Here is a 16,049-nt window from a genome sequence, read left to right as displayed (position 1 = left end):
TATGAGGTTTTGAGTGCTCATGCAGTAGTACAACTGAGTTATCACTCTTAAGAGGCCTTCTTGGCCATGTTGGTAGAGGTGATAACCCTGGTACCACTACCTTGGTCTTACAAAAGCATGTAACATTTAGACACAAGCATGTAACATTCATCCTGCATCTTGTGCAATTTATAACTTCCACAAGGCTTCTATCTCCAAAACTACTTCTCTGATTCCCTTGAACCTTTCCAACAAAATTTTCTTTTGGATTGAGGCTGAGCATGTTAAATTCTAGGCCAGTCAGAGGCTTATTGGCATAAATTAGAAGGGAATCAGGAATAAACATTGAAATTGACTTTCCTTGTTAACCACAGAGTCACTTAAAAATCACATACATTTTCTTGCCCCTCCTTTTTCCTGCTATATTGGTAACAGTCCGTCCAGGTAGAATTTGATGTGCATCCCTGTCCCAAGCCCAAACTTTTCATTCCCATCTCTTGTTTAGATGGTCTTCATTCAGAAGTGCTCCAGTTTCAGCATTTGGCCTGGTCATACCTACTCTGAATCATCATCTTATCTGCCTGCTTGCTTCTGTGAATTAGGGAATCGCAAGGAGCTCTCTGGGTTTAGGTGAGGTGCTTGCTTTCAGTTGGTTTTTCCCAGTATTGATTTGTGGTAACATACCCTCAGGCTCAACCTGAATCTGTAAAAGGTCTAATTCTGCCCGTTGAGTTAGCAGCAAATCTATTTACAGGATTAGACTCCAATTCTGTAAATGCTTACATACATGGTGCTTTGAGTAGTTTCACTGAAATCTTTGGGCCACATCTGGTTCTGGCCACTGTCAGAGATGGGTTACTGGACTAGATGGACCTTGGGTCTGATCCAGCATGGCATGTACTATGTTCCTGTATGTGTTTGCCTTATCTGGGCCTTAGATTGTAGGATTCGTTACCTCTCCATCCCAAAAGAGCTAATTTTTTTTTAAGGGTTAATTTACACTTTACCTCACTCTGTTCCCTATTCCTCTCCATACCACACCTTTGAGAAGGAGGCATAGTCTGAGAATGTTGAACTGGGAACTAGGAACTTTAGTGTTCTGATATCAGCTGTGCTATTGACTCAGATTGTGGCTTTGAACAAGTCACTTCCTCTTTTTGTGTATTTCTTCATTTGTCAATTGTGAAGAGGTTGTGAAGTTTGTTTGGAGATGAAAATTGCTATACATGTGCTAAGTATCAAGATAATAGATAGTAGATAATAGAGCTAGAAAAGGCCAGTCAGGTTGTCCAATCAGACCACCTAAATTTTGAAAGGCATACCCTTTTACATTTTCCCCACAAATATCTCTTCTAACCTATTTGCCAGTCTTTGCAGTGTTCGTACAGTAATTCCTCGCTTAACATTGTAGTTATGTTCCTGAAAAATGCAACTTTAAGCGAATCCAATTTCCTCATAAGAATGAATGTAAATAGTGGGGGTTAGGTTCCAGGGAAATTTTTTTCACTATATATATGTTTTAAACAAAAAAATTTAACCGTACACAGCAATGATGATTGTGAAGCTTGGTTGAGTTGGTGAAATAAGAGCCTGGGATATTTCCCAGGGAATGCCTTGCTGCTAAATGATGAACTAGCATTCGGCTGAGCCCTCAAGGGTTAACACACTGTTGTTAATGTAGCCTCACACTCTACAAGGCAACACGAATGGAGGGAGGGGAGACAAACACACACACCCTGTGTGTGGGAGAGAGAGAGATGTGCATTGCTCATTGCACAGCACAGGAGCTAGCAAACAGAGCTGTAAAAAGGGCAGTTTGAGTGGGAGTTTGAATTGTAGTGCTTGTTTGAGGTTTGCTTTTGCTGGGGGGGGTGGTCTTTTTGGTGTGACTTGTGTTTCCCAGATTAACAGGGATTAGGTGGGAAGGCGATGACAGATACGGAGGCAGCTGTGGGAGTGACTCCTGTAGTGAAAGACACATTGAGGATGACTGGATGTGGAAACTGTGGTATGTACATGATCCTGGAGGGGGGACCTGGTAAGAGTTTTTTCTGCATGAAATGCCGTCTGATGGATCTTTTCCTCCATCAGCTCTGAGGTTTGGAGATGCAGGTGGAAAGTCTCGTTGAGTTTAGGAAGGGGTTTGAGCAGATGATGGAGCAAAAATATGAGGTATCTGAAGGGAAAAGCTCAGACTCACAGATGGAAGCAGGGCTGGGGAATTCTGAGGGGAGACTGGGTGAGGAAAGTGGTCAGTGGAAGCATGTGACTAAAAGGACCAGGCAGAGGAAAAGACGGGCTAGTGAAGGAGAAATAGAGCTTAGGAACAGGTTTGCAGAGTTGGAAAAGGAAGAAGGGGCTCAGCAGGTACTTGTTGAAGGTGGAAGGGTAAGGAAGAAGAGAAGAGAGGCTAGTCCTCTAGGAAAAGCAGAAGAGTCAAGGGAGACTACACCAAATATGAGCACCAGGAGGATACAGGATGGGTTGAAGAGGAATATAAGGGAAAATAGGAATGGAAAGAACTTGCAGCCAGAGGGAACAGGGGAGAGACTGGAGAATGGCACTGTCACCAGGAAAAGGCAGGTCTATGTGATAGGGGACTCTTTATTGAGAAGAATAGACAGGCCTGTAACTAGAGCTGATCCAGAGAATAGAAGGGTGTGCTGTCTTCCGGGTGCTAAGATATGGGATGTAGACCTGAGGTTGAAAAGGATCGTAAAGGGAGCGGGAAAGAATCCTCTAGTTATCCTTCATGTGGGAACAAATGATACGGCTAGATTCTCGCTGGAAAGTATTAAGGGAGACTATGCTAGGCTGGGAAAGACGCTTAAGGAAATTGAGGCTCAGGTGATCTTTAGTGGGATCCTTCCTGTTCCTAGAGAAGGGCAACAAGGTTATGACTGTCAACAGATGGCTTAGGCAGTGGTGCTATAAGGAGGGCTTTTGGATGTATGGCAACTGGGAGGCATTCACGGACAGAGGTCAGTTCTCTCGGGATGGACTTCATCTGAGTAGGGAAGGAAATAGACTTCTAGGATCGAGGCTGGCACAACTGATAAAGAGAGCTTTAAACTAGGAATGAGGGGGAGATGGTTGGGAGATGTCCAGGTAATCTCCACGCCAGATTTTAGCATTGAGAGGGAAGAAGACGAAGTAAGAAAGGATACAGCCGTGGGTAGGAGAATGTATATAAGGAGCGAGGGCAGTGTGGATACTAGTCTAATAGGTTCTACTGGCTGTAGAATGACTGTGCCTAATAGGGTACAAAATGTGAGCGAGGCCAAACAGCAAAAATTAAGATGTTTGTACACCAGTGCGAGGAGCCTAGGTAACAAAATGGAGGAACTAGAGCTACTGGTGCAGGAAGTGAAACCAGATATTATAGGGATAACAGAAACATGGTGGAATAGTAGTCATGACTGGACTACAGGTATTGAAGGGTATATGCTGTTTAGGAAAGACAGAAACAAAGGTAAAGGTGGTGGAGTAGCATTGTATATCAATGATGAGGTAGAAAGTAAAGAAATAAGAAGCGATGCAATGGATAAGACAGAGTCCGTCTGGGCAAAAATTACATTGGGGAAGATAACTAGTAAAGCCTCTCCTACGATAGTGCTTGGGGTGTGCTATAGACCTCCGGGATCTAATTTGGATATGGATAGAGCCCTTTTTAATGTTTTTAATAAAGTAAATACTAATGGAAACTGCGTGATCATGGGAGACTTTAACTTCCCAGATATAGACTGGAGGACCAGTGCTAGTAATAATAATAATAGGGCTCAGATTTTCCTAGATGCGATAGCTGATGGATTCCTTCATCAAGTAGTTGCTGAACTGACTAGAGGGGATGCCATTTTAGATTTAATTTTGGTGAGTAGCGAGGACATAGAAGAAATGGTTGTAGGGGATAATCTTGGTTCAAGTGATCATGAGGTAATTCAGTTCAGTTCAAACTGAACAGAAGGATTAATAAAAATAAATCTGCAACTAGGGTTTTTTATTTCAAAAGGGCTGACTTTTTCAAAAATTAAGGAAATTAGTTAGGGAAGTGGATTGGACTGAAGAACTTATGGATCTAAAGGTAGAGGAGGCCTGGGATTACTTTAAATCAAAGCTGCAGAAGCTATCGGAAGCCTGTATCCCAAGAAAGGGGAAAAAATTCATAGGAAGGAGTTGTAGACCAAGCTGGATGAGCAAGCATCTTAGAGGGGTGGTTAAGAAGAAGCAGAAAGCATACAGGGAGTGGAAGATGGGAGGGATCAGCAAGGAAAGCTACCGAATTGAGGTCAGAACATGTAAGGATAAAGTGAGACAGGCTAAAAGTCGAGTAGAGTTGGACCTTGCAAAGGGAATTAAAACCAATAGTAAAAGGTTCTATAGCCATATAAATAAGAAGAAAACTAAGAAGGAAGAAGTGGGGCCGCTAAACACGGAGGATGGAGTGGAGGTTAAAGATAATCTAGGCATGGCCCAATATCTAAACAAATACTTTGCCTCAGTCTTTAATAAGGCTAAAGAGGATCTTAGGGATAATGGTAACATGACAAATGGGAATGAGGATATGGAGGTAGCTATTACCATATCTGAGGTAGAAGTGAAACTCAAACAGCTTAATAGGACTAAATCGGGGGGCCCAGATAATCTTCATCCAGGAATATTAAAGGAATTGGCACCTGAAATTGCAAGCCCATTAGCAAGAATTTTTAATGAATCTGTAAACTCAGGAGTAGTACCGAATGATTGGAGAATTGCTAATATAGTTCCTATTTTTAAGAAAGGAGAAAAAAAGTGATCCGGGTAACTACAGGCCAGTTAGTTTGACATCTGTAGTATGCAAGGTCCTGGAAAAAATTTTGAAGGAGAAATTAGTTAAGGACACTGAAGTCAATGGTAAATGGGACAAAATACAACATGGTTTTACAAAAGGTAGATTGTGCCAAACCAACCTAATCTCCTTTTTTGAAAAAGTATCAGATTTTTTAGATAAACGAAATGCAGTGGATCTAATGTACCTAGATTTCAGTAAGGCATTTGATACCGTACCACATGGGGAATTATTAGTTAAATTGGAGAAGATGGGGATCAATATGAACATCAAAAGGTGGATAAGGAATTGGTTAAAGGGGAGACTGCTACGGGTCCTACTGAAAGGAGAACTGTCAGGTTGGAGGGAGGTTACCAGTGGAGTTCCTCAGGGATCGGTTTTGGGACCAATCTTATTTAATCTTTTTATTACTGACCTCAGCACAAAAAGTGGGAGTGTGCTAATAAAGTTTGCAGATGATACAAAGCTGGGAGGTATTGCCAATTCGAAGAAGGATCGGGATATTATACAGGAGGATTTGGATGACCTTGTAAACTGGAGTAATAGTAATAGGATGAAATTTAGTAGTGAGAAATGTAAGGTTATGCATTTAGGGATTAATAACAAGAATTTTAGTTATAAGTTGGGGACGCATCAATTAGAAGTAACGGAAGAGGAGAAGGACCTTGGAGTATTAGTTGATCATAGGATGACTATGAGCTGCCAATGTGATATGGCTGTGAAAAAAGCTAATGCGGTTTTGGGATGCATCAGGAGAGGCATTTCCAGTAGGGATAAGGAGGTTTTAGTACCATTATACAAGGCACTGGTGAGACCTCACCTAGAATACTGTGTGCAGTTCTGGTCTCCCATGTTTAAAAAGGAAGAATTCAAACTGGAGCAGGTACAGAGAAGGGCTGCTAGGATGATCCGAGGAATGGAAAACTTGTCTTATGAAAGGAGACTTAAGGAGCTTGGCTTGTTTAGCCTAACTAAAAGAAGGTTGAGGGGAGATATGATTGCTCTCTATAAATATATCAGAGGGATAAATACAGGAGAGGGAGAGGAATTATTTAAGCTCAGCACCAATGTGGACACAAGAACAAATGGGTATAAACTGGCCACCAGGAAGTTTAGACTTGAAATTAGACGAAGGTTTCTAACCATCAGAGGAGTGAAGTTTTGGAATAGCCTTCCAAGGGAAGCAGTGGGGGCAAAAGATCTATCTGGCTTTAAGATTCTACTTGATAAGTTTATGGAGGAGATGGTATGATGGGATAATGTGATTTTGGTAAGTAATTGATCTTTAAATATTCAGGGTAAATAGGACTAATCCCCTGAGATGGGATATTAGATGGATGGGATCTGAGTTACCCAGGAAAGAATTTTCTGTAGTATCTGGCTGGTGAATCTTGCCCATATGCTCAGGGTTTAGCTGATCGCCATATTTGGGGTCGGAAAGGAATTTTCCTCCAGGGCAGATTGGAGAGGCCCTGGAGGTTTTTCGCCTTCCTCTGTAGCCTGGGGCATGGGTGACTTGAGGGAGGCTTCTCTGCTCCTTGAAGTCTTTAAACCATGATTTAAGGACTTCAATAGCTCCGACATAGGTGAGGTTTTTTGTAGGAGTGGGTGGGTGAGATTCTGTGGCCTGCGCTGTGCAGGAGGTCGGACTAGATGATCACAATGGTCCCTTCTGACCTTAGTATCTATGAATCTATTTAAGTATGCTGACCTCATTCTAAGTACATTGCCTTTAAAAAAAAAAAAATCAGGAAGTTGAGACAGCAGCTGCGGCCATCAAACTCTCTCTGTCCTGAGCCCTGTCCTATCCCCACTCTGCTCTATATGGAGAAGGGGTAAAGGGGTGGGGAAGAACACCCTGACATTAGCCCTTCTCTTCCCCCCTCCCCTGCACAGCAAGCAGGAGGCTCCCAGGAGCAGCTCCAAGGCAGAAGGTAGGAGCAGCATATGGCAGTGAGGGGAGGGACAGCTGAACTGCCCGCAATTGATAGCCTGCTGGGCGGCTGCCACACAGGGAACTTAGGGGAGCAGGGAGCTGATAGGAGGGCTGCCGGTCCACCCTGATTCCAAGTCCCCGCCAGCTAGCTGCCACTGGCTGCTCTTCCTGCAAGCAGTGGACAAAGCAGGTTGTTGCCAAACAACCTTTATAAGGGAGCATTGCGCAACTTTCAATGAGCATGTTCCCTAATTGATCAGCAACCAACAGGATGACTTTAAGTGAGGAGTTACTGTACCTCCTCAGGTTTCAGAGTAGCAGCCATGTTAGTCTGTATTCACAAAAAAGAAAAGGAGTACTTGTGGCACCTTAGAGACTAACAAATTTATTTGAGCATAAGCTTTCGTGAGCTACAGCTCACTTCATCTTTTTTGTACCTCCTCAGATTTCCTTGGCACTTCCTCTTCCATGTGATCTTGTCAATAACTAACCTAAATCTTTTGCCAGCTTAATTTTTCTCCTCCCCTTCTATCAGTTGAAGAGTTCTCTTCCTTAACTTATTTTATCATGAGAAGTATTTTTGACTATTTCCCTGAGTCTTCTGTCTTCAGTGCCACATCTTAATCCCTGTTGTCTCTTGCACTTTTGGTATCAGTTGATCTTTTTATGTTTTCTATATTTCATGCAAAAACTACTAATTCATCATTATGACTGGGAATTTAAACACAGAAGCCAGAAAATTCCAGTTAAGGTTCTTATGGCAACTAACTCCTTGTTGTATTTGCACAATATTTTGTATTGATGAGGGTGCTGCTTAATGTCTGTGCAAAGTGGTTGTGTGTGTTGCTGCAGCAACGCTAACTTTTGAATTTCCTGACTTGTGTTTATATTTTCAAACATAATTAGACTAACACAGTTTTGGCACTGGATTTCCCTTTTGTACAAATTAAACAATTCAAAGTAAAAGTTCCCATTGAAAGAAAGTCCGTTGTTTTTTCTCTTTTTGATGAGAGATTGAAATATGCCAGGTTGAAGATGCACATTCCTTTTGAGTAGTGCACTTTGATGCATTTAAAATCCCCGTAGAAGATCACAGCATGCATTTCTTATTATTCCATTATGTCTAAACCAGGTATTTTCAAACAGATGAAAGGTTTTCTGTTTCACAGAGAGCTTAGTCCAGGGCAAGTGTGAAGATCTTTAAATTTAAACTTTTTAAAATTTAAAGATGTAAAAAGTCTGAATGGATTATTCTTTTTCAATATCTCAGTACAGGCAAAATAAAAACTACCAAACATGCCAAGTCTTTCTGGGGTAAGTAACTTCAACCCACATGGTAATAGTCTGAGACAGTTAAAGCTTAAAAACAGAGTCATGGAATGAAAGTTCTGCCTCATCCCTAACCCTGGGCCCAGTTATGTAATCTTCACACAAGTTGACTTTCCATTAACTTCAGTGAGCGCTTTCCGTGTACAAAGACTAGAGGATCAAGTCTCTGTAAAGTTGATGAAATCCCTCTTGCACCAGGGCAATCATATTCTATCTATCTCCTCTCTCCATCCTAATAACACTATCCTATGGTGTAGTTTGAGAGTTGACAGACTTTGGGGTCTCGGAGCTCTAAGGCAATGGTAGAAATGGTCATAGGGAACTACTACTTCCAGTGTAATCTATGGTGCAGATTTTTTCATGAGCAAAGTCATGACACAGTGAGGGTTAAAAGTAGGATTCCACGAATGCATCCTATGCTACAAAGTCACCAACGAGACCATTACATTAATGTTTAAAATAACAAATGGTAGAACATTTTCAAATTTGGATAGGGATTTTTTTTCTTTTCCCCCTATAGTGCACTATGATGCTTACTAAGTTTCAGGTATTAGTCTATCTCAAATGGTATAATCAAGTACATGGGAACAGTGTAGGCTTGTGGTTAGAGCAGGAGACTGAATATTGGGATTCTGCAGTTCTAGTTCTGGCTCTGCCACTGTTCTGGTGTCGTGTTTAATAAGTAATTCTGTCTCCTTATACCTCTCATTTTATAACACCTGTGTCACAGGAGGGGAAGGTGTTGGTCTTAACTCTGTGTAAAATGCTCTGAAATGCTTAGTTAAGATTTGCATCATAACATACTTTGTGTCTTCCCTGCATATTCATTAAACTTCCTTGCAGCCGTCTTCAAGTGCCAAGTTACAACCCCAGAAAGAAGTCTCTCTCTAAAGTTTGAATAAAAGCAGGAAGAACAAGAACTGTTTTTATCATGATATGGTTCATGGATGACATGCAAGAAATTAAGTTGAAAAGCAGAGGATTAGAGTCCCTAAACAGAAGACTAGATGTGAAGCTCATGGACTGCAGCCTTGGAAGTTCATATGATCCTATGTCACTGCAGCGAAGGATACTGAGAGGCCCTTTTCTTCTGCTGTAACCTCTGTAAAAGTTCGACTAGTAGAACTGTTCTGGATAAAGGCCATGTTATCATTCTAAACTGTCTTTACATAGTTCAGATTTCAGTACTTCATGCTGCAAGGAGTGATCATACCTAGGGGCCTTCCAAATTCACAGTCCATTTTGATCAGTTTCACAGCCAGAGGGTTTTAAAATTGGTCAATTTCATGTTTTCAGATATTTACATCTGAAATTTCATGGTGTTGTAATCATGGAAGTCCCTACCCAAAAGGAGGTATTGGGGGTGGGTCACAAAACTGTTGTAGGGGGGTTGAAGGATTGCCACCCTCACTTCTGCGCTGCCTTCGGGGCTGGGCTCTGAAGGCAGCAGCCATGGAGCTTCCTGCAGTCAAGGGAGGTACCTGGAGGTGGGTCTGATCTCCCCCTGAGAGCAGCTGTCTGGGCCTTCCCCCTGCCCAGCCCAGACTAGCAGCTAGGAGCCCCTGGCTGGGGTGCCCCCAGCCATGCCAATGCCTCTCCCACTGTCCTCCAATAGCTAGATTCCAAGGGGGAGGTCTGATTTCAAGGCCTGTCACGTGTTTTTCAGGGCTGTGAATTTGGTAGGGCCCTAATCATACTACTTTGCGTAAAATGATTCTTTGATTTGCTCACGCTCCAGCACCATGGATATCGAGCCAGTGCAGGAAGGGAAAATGAACCTTGCCTGTCTGGAAAGTAGAGGTCCTGAAAGTGTTGGAATTACACACAACCTCCTGGGCATCGATTCAATTCACTTTGATTAATGAAATCTGGAGGGAGAGTTAGGGTCCCTTTATGAATGAGGTAATACTTAGCTCTTAGTGCTTTTCATATCTTCCATCTGAGAGCAGTATCGTCCCCATTTTGCAAATGCAAAAACTGAGGTACAGAGGGAAATGACTTTCCCAGTATCACCTAGTGGGCCAGTGGCAGAGCCTGAAATGGAAACCAGGTCTTCTGAGTCCCAGTCCATTGCTCTATCTGTTCTCCTCCCCCCCCCCCCCATCTCTAAAACACATGTTGGTCCTGCCAATGTTAAGTAAATCTGCCCCTGAAACTAATGACTATGCCAACAACTGCTCCTACTCCCAGTCTCTCTTTCTTGAATAAGGTAATCTAATACTGTGGAATGCTACTGCTGGCAGCATCTCTTCACCTATGAGATCCTAGACTCCTTTCAGTCTGGCTTCAGTTTGGAAGATGGCATAGAAAAGATGCTGGTTGTGTTTAATGGGTGATCTCTTGGGGTTATTGTTCCTTTGTTCTGGACCTAGCAGGAATAGACAGATGTGGTAAGCTGGATTTGCTTTTTTTTCTTGCATAGGTTCCAGAGGGTTGTGATGGGCATCTGCTCCTCCTCCCAGAGAGTTTTTACCACTGGGTCCCAGAGAGCTCAGTCTTATCCTCTCTCCAGTTATAATGTTTTGGGGGACTGTGTGGACTGAAGTGCTGCCAGTAAGATGACACCAAGCTCTTTTGGAAGTGTGTACAGTGCTCTTTTCTCAGCTACTAAAAGAAATAGGGATCTTGATGAAAATCTCTCAAGATCAATCCCAGCTAAAATGGAGGGGAAGTTGATTGATTGGTAGGGGAAGCACTTTGACAAACTAGCAGCATCTGCTGTAGCATCTCAATAGAAGGCACCTGTCTTCTGGTTGTCCAGGTGGGGCATACTTGTGGAGGCCAAAAATGCTTTTTGTGCCTGACTGGCCAGGAGGTATTATCCTCAGTGATCCATTGTTCTTGGAGAATTCACCTGCAAGATGGGATGGTTAGGGCTGGGCTGTGCTGTGAGCCTGGGACAGTTTACCAAGTGTTAGTGTCTGATTTGTAGATTTTTCTTTATTAGTGTTCTTGCAGGGCAGCAGCACATCACTCCACTCTTCCTGTAGTGTTCTCCAACTTCATTTGGGTTCATGAATGAACTCCCCTCACGCTGAGGGAGGGCCACGGGGAACACAACTTAATTGTTACAGCAAACGCACAGAATCCTAAAAATCCTATATTTTGTGACCAGACTCAAGTTCAGCAGCCAACAGTGCAGTGTTCGCCTTCTGAGGCAGTGACGCTTTCCCATCAAGGTTTGTTTGCAAGTTCTCTTCATGGCTTCCTTTTGCCCTCCAGAGTGCATAGGCAGAGACCGCTTTTATATTTCACTTGATGTTGCCTTTGTCAGTCACTTAGGCCTTCTTTGGGCAGCGGGGAGGCTGAAAGACTTGAATGTTTTTTTTTAAGAGGGTTGTGTGCAGAAGATGCACACCATTTTCTGCTTTCAAAAGCCTTTTTACTGGTAGAGGTGGTCCTACCCCTTTCAGATGCACTCATCAGAGAAGGCTTTCAGTGGTTGATTTGGGACATGATCAACCAATCCTATGAAATGCTAAAAGATCAGATTCTTATTTTAAGAGCCTATAAGGCCATAAGCGATTCCTTCCCAGTGTCTTTAATGGATAATTCGCTTGTGCTGACACCAATGTCTGAAATCCTCCCCTGCATCAAAACCAGCTGTAGTCCCTGAGACGAGTGTTATGTAAACTTGTCAAGAAACAGCAATCAGGGTAATGGGAAAGGAAAGATGGGGAGACCCACAGTCTCTGCAACATGCCAGTGTTCTCCAGTTACTCACTGTCAGTTACAGAACATCTGCTGAATGTTCCAAAATTATGTATTCTTGACTGTTTGGACAGTCTTCCTGCTATGAGCAGATTTCTGTTTGGACTGCCTCTCGGACAGATGGGTTCCTGTCAGATCAGTTGAGTGTGCTTCCTGCTGGCCATTTGTCATGATGATCTTCACCCTACATTCTCCTGGTGCACTGTAATGATTTGTCTCCTATTCTGCATTCATTCTGGGATTACTAGAGGCCTCCTTTATGGATTCTGAACAATTACAGCTGGACTCATGTAGCTCATTCAGAAACTGGGAATTTGCAAGACTCTTGAGGATAGCTGGCATGGAGCAGCATTCAGGGAGAATTGGTTCTGGACTGGGTAATTCTCTTTCCACACTTATAAACAGCCTAACATGCAATCTGTAGTATCCTGAAATGCCCTGTAGGAAAAATGGTTAAAGAAAACAAAGTCACCAGTTGTAGAAAATCATTTGGCTTTCCACTTGTAGAGTTTCCCTGGTACAGTGGGCAATTTTCCAGATCTTTAATGACTCTATATTAATAATTAATCTTGCAGTTGTCAGGCAAAACTTGTGGGTGTTTTCCCCTAGAGCATGAGAGTTAAGAAAACACTGCTTCTCATTCTGATTTTTAACTTTCAGGTTTGGTATTTAATGTTGGGTATAACAAATCCAATGCTACTGGTCTGAAAAGGCCTGATTGAGTGATCTGCACCTTCTGTTTATGCTGAGGCCAGAATGTAGATCATTCCAAGCCTGTGGAGCTTCTACTAGTCCTGTTTTACAGTCACGTAGCTGTTAATTATCAATTGCATTCTGTATCATACCTTGCAATGATATTTAACTACAAACTCTGTGCCATATGCTGCTTTTCTTCCTCAGACAAAACCCTGAGCTGATGGGGAATTTTGACAAGGATAGAAGGATTTGGCTCAATGTAAGAAAATTAGGAAGAGACACTATTATTAAGAAGGTGAAAGGTTTCTTTCTTTTTAAAGTGAAGCCAGTAAATAGAGCTGGTGCCCACACCTAAACTGGATACATCAAAATAGAACCTACACACAGGGAAACAAATGCAATCTGAAATGTTTGCAGAGCACATCTCCCCACTAAAGCCACTCTCACCACAACATTCAGGGTGTCATTAAGCTAGGAAAACGATGTACCCAGTGAGCTCTCATTGGGTTAGCCCCAGAAGGGATTCAGGAGAGCCCCTATAATCTAACCTTCACTCAGACTTCTTTATAGCTTCTTGGGGTTGGGGAGGGAGTGTTTGTGTGTGTGTATCCAGATCTGCTCTAACATATGCCATGTGTCAGCCCTACAGTAAGTTATAGAAAGCTGACCAGCTCAGCAGCTTACCATGTAGGTGCTGACTACATCCCTTCAAACAATGGGGAGCAAGAGATCCTATTAGGGGTATGGAAAAAAAAAAGGTAGTAAACTCCACAGGGATCATGATCCAAAGTATTTTGTTCTGTATAAACTAGAACCTCAGTTAAAAAAAAGCTATGAATTTGGGACCAGAACACAATAGGTGGAGCAATGCTGCTCTCTTGGAGTACCTTCTCCAATACAGATTGACCTGGTGTGAGCAGATCTGATCTCTTACATATTGTAGAGATCAGTTCATACCGAGTTTCAGTTGGGGATGGTTCAGGGAACACCTATTTGCATTCAGTATAACCCTTTTCCCTGTGGTCAGCCTTCAGGTTCTCCGATTTAAGGCTTTTTTCCTAGAGCAGCAGGATATGAAACCGGATAATTGAGATAAAATGAATTTTTTCACCTCCCCTGAGCAGTTGGCATCAAGCTGTCTAATAATGACTTTGGGTCATGCATACACACTGTAAAGATTTAGGCAGAATGGCTTAAGATGACAATATGAAAATGCACCTAAGAGGACTTGGCATTTCCACATAGCAAATACCCATGGTTCAGTAAGCACAGTTGGAAACATTAATGTAGTGAGCAAGCTTGTTGCTGTAAAGTAACAAACATCTTTATGCGGTGGTGTTGTAGCCATGTCGCTTCCAGGATATTAGAGATGTAAGGTGGGTGAGTAATATCTTTGGAACTTGCACAGAGTTCTTCTCCAGGTTAGGTCTTGAAAAAGAGCTCTGTATAAGCTCCAAATCTTACTCTCTCTCTCACCAACAGAAGTTGGTCCATCCACCTTCTCTCTCAGAAATCTTAATGTTTTGTAACCTCTTGTCTTCCTGGTCTCTCTTATCTGATGACCTGGAATTCCAAAGAATAGAAGCTAAGGTTTTGAAAACAGCACTGCATGGCTTAACAGGTCCTGAAGCTCTGGATGCTACCCCATTTTTGACAAGTTGTCTTCTCCCCTTTCCTTCTTGGGACTTCTTCACCAGCACAGTTGGCTTCAGAGGATCTTCCTGAGATGTGGCTTTTGTAAGTTCTGTTTTGCTTTACAGTGAAGCTTTTCCTTATCAGGGGGTTCTGTTCTTGTCTGTTTTCAGCTGACTTCAGAATAGATTCTCGAGTGATGGGTGTCTACGCTAGAAATTTCTGCACTGAGATTTTAGCTCTTCTTTTTACTACTCTTTCCTTGCTCTTAAATACCACTGAAAGTTCCAAGTTAATAACAGCTTAGCTTGAATTTAGTTCCCTTTTATTCTTAGCTAGAAGAAAGAAGCATTGCTTTTAGAAGGCTGCCTTTAGCAATTCACTGCATTAACTTCTCTTTTTTATATTTTTACAAAGGAAAATGCTCTACTTTAGATTCAGAGTTGTCAGGCTTGAAATCTTCAGGCAAGCTCCTCCTTGTAAGTGGCTGCTGTCTTGGATTAGTGGTGTAGAAGCTTTTTTCCATAAGGTGGGGTTTCTAGTGAGAATTCCCAGCTTCATACTTTGGCCATCCATCTCTTCTTGTCTGTGTGACTGTCACTACTTTTCTGCTCTTTTTGTAGTAGTCTTTATTTTCTCCTTCATTGACTATTGACAATATTTTCAGTGCTGTAAAAGTCAGAGGGCACAAGGACCTTACTTTTCTGGAATTTGCTTTCTAAGTAGAGATGACACAACAGTACTGTACCTGCAGTGATATAAGGATAGCAATACCATGTGAAGTGTTTCTTATTTGGATACAGTCTAGGGAGTCACTCGTATGTGGAAGGTTTTGGGACAACCAACCCAGATATGTGGGAACCAAACAGCTCCATCTGTTTAAATGGGTTACTGTGCAGTCACAATATCTGATGATTTCAAGACCCCCTCCCCCGCAAGCAACTTCTAGTTTCAATGCTTAGCCCTTAGGTAACACTTAACTTTTTAATACATTTCACAAGCAGTAACCCTGGAAATTTCCTATTACCTAGGCCTAGTCTACACTACAAAGTTAGGCTGACGTAAGTCTCCTTGCACTGACTTATTTGAGCAGGTGTCCATTTTCACAGTAAGCGTCCTGTTACAGTGCCTCAATAAAACCACTTCCCTGAATGGCGTGGAGCAGTGGCCAACCTACTGAGGTCCAGGCAGTGCAAGTGTAGACACTGCACAAAGTTTATCAACCTGAAAAGTCCTCAGCAGCTGTCTCACGATGCCCCATTCCCCGCAACAGTGACTGCTTGGGTCACACAGTCTGGAAGCCCTACGCATTCCCTTGAAAGCCCCCTGCGTGTTTTATGAAATATCTTTCATAACCACTTACCTTGGTGAGCACACCTAGCAGCATTCCTTTGTATGCAGCTGCCTAACTGACTGTGGTGGCTCCATGCTCTAGAGCAGTGCTCTTTGCTAAGTGGCCCCCACTTCAAAAATAGCGAAAAACCTTCAGTGTGAAACATCAACTACTAAATTAACACATTGCTTACTACTCCTTAATGATGTAATGTTACAGAGCCACTCGTGTAACTAAACAAAGTCTACTTGTACAATAAAACGATAATCCTTTTATAAAATAATAACCAGGAAAATATATGGAATTAAAAAGGCATCTGTGCAAGTAAACTTTAAGAGCAGAATAATGCAAAACTTACTTTAAAAACTGGATGAGCGAAAGTGTGCCTGTTCCTCCTTGACTTTGTTCATGCAGTATTTGTAATCTGTCATCACAATCCTAGTAAGGCAGTCCAAATGTTCATTGGTCAGTTCGTTCCTCTGTTTTCTTTTCTCCTCTCTGGCTGGGGGTGAGGCCTCTAGGGTGGAGCAGGGGATAAGGGGTTTGGGGTGTGGGAGGGATTCAGGGTTGAGGTGAGGGCTGCAGGGTGGGGCTGGGGATGAGGGGTT

The 16,049-nt window shown here is 42.5% G+C and overlaps 1 protein-coding gene across 4 annotated transcripts in view; it reads left to right on the top strand.

Annotated features, from left to right (window-relative positions):
- AMBRA1 (autophagy and beclin 1 regulator 1) overlaps nucleotides 1–16,049 on the top strand; it is a 204,693-nt gene that overhangs the window by 6,354 nt on the left and 182,290 nt on the right. The window contains exon 2 of one of the 4 annotated variants that reach the window (XM_043515739.1): nucleotides 10,492–10,645. The exons of 2 other annotated variants lie outside the window; for them this stretch is intronic. The gene's annotated coding sequence lies outside the window, so the exon portion shown is untranslated. Of the gene's footprint in view, nucleotides 1–10,491; nucleotides 10,646–11,027; nucleotides 11,249–16,049 lie in introns of those variants that run through there. One more of the 4 variants, XM_043515738.1, reaches the window with a different exon arrangement.

Source organism: Dermochelys coriacea, chromosome 6, assembly GCF_009764565.3.
Source record: "Dermochelys coriacea isolate rDerCor1 chromosome 6, rDerCor1.pri.v4, whole genome shotgun sequence".
NCBI classification, from domain to species: Eukaryota; Metazoa; Chordata; order Testudines; family Dermochelyidae; genus Dermochelys; species Dermochelys coriacea.
Note: the sequence above shows the minus strand (reverse complement) of the source record. Positions and strands in the feature narration are given on the sequence as shown.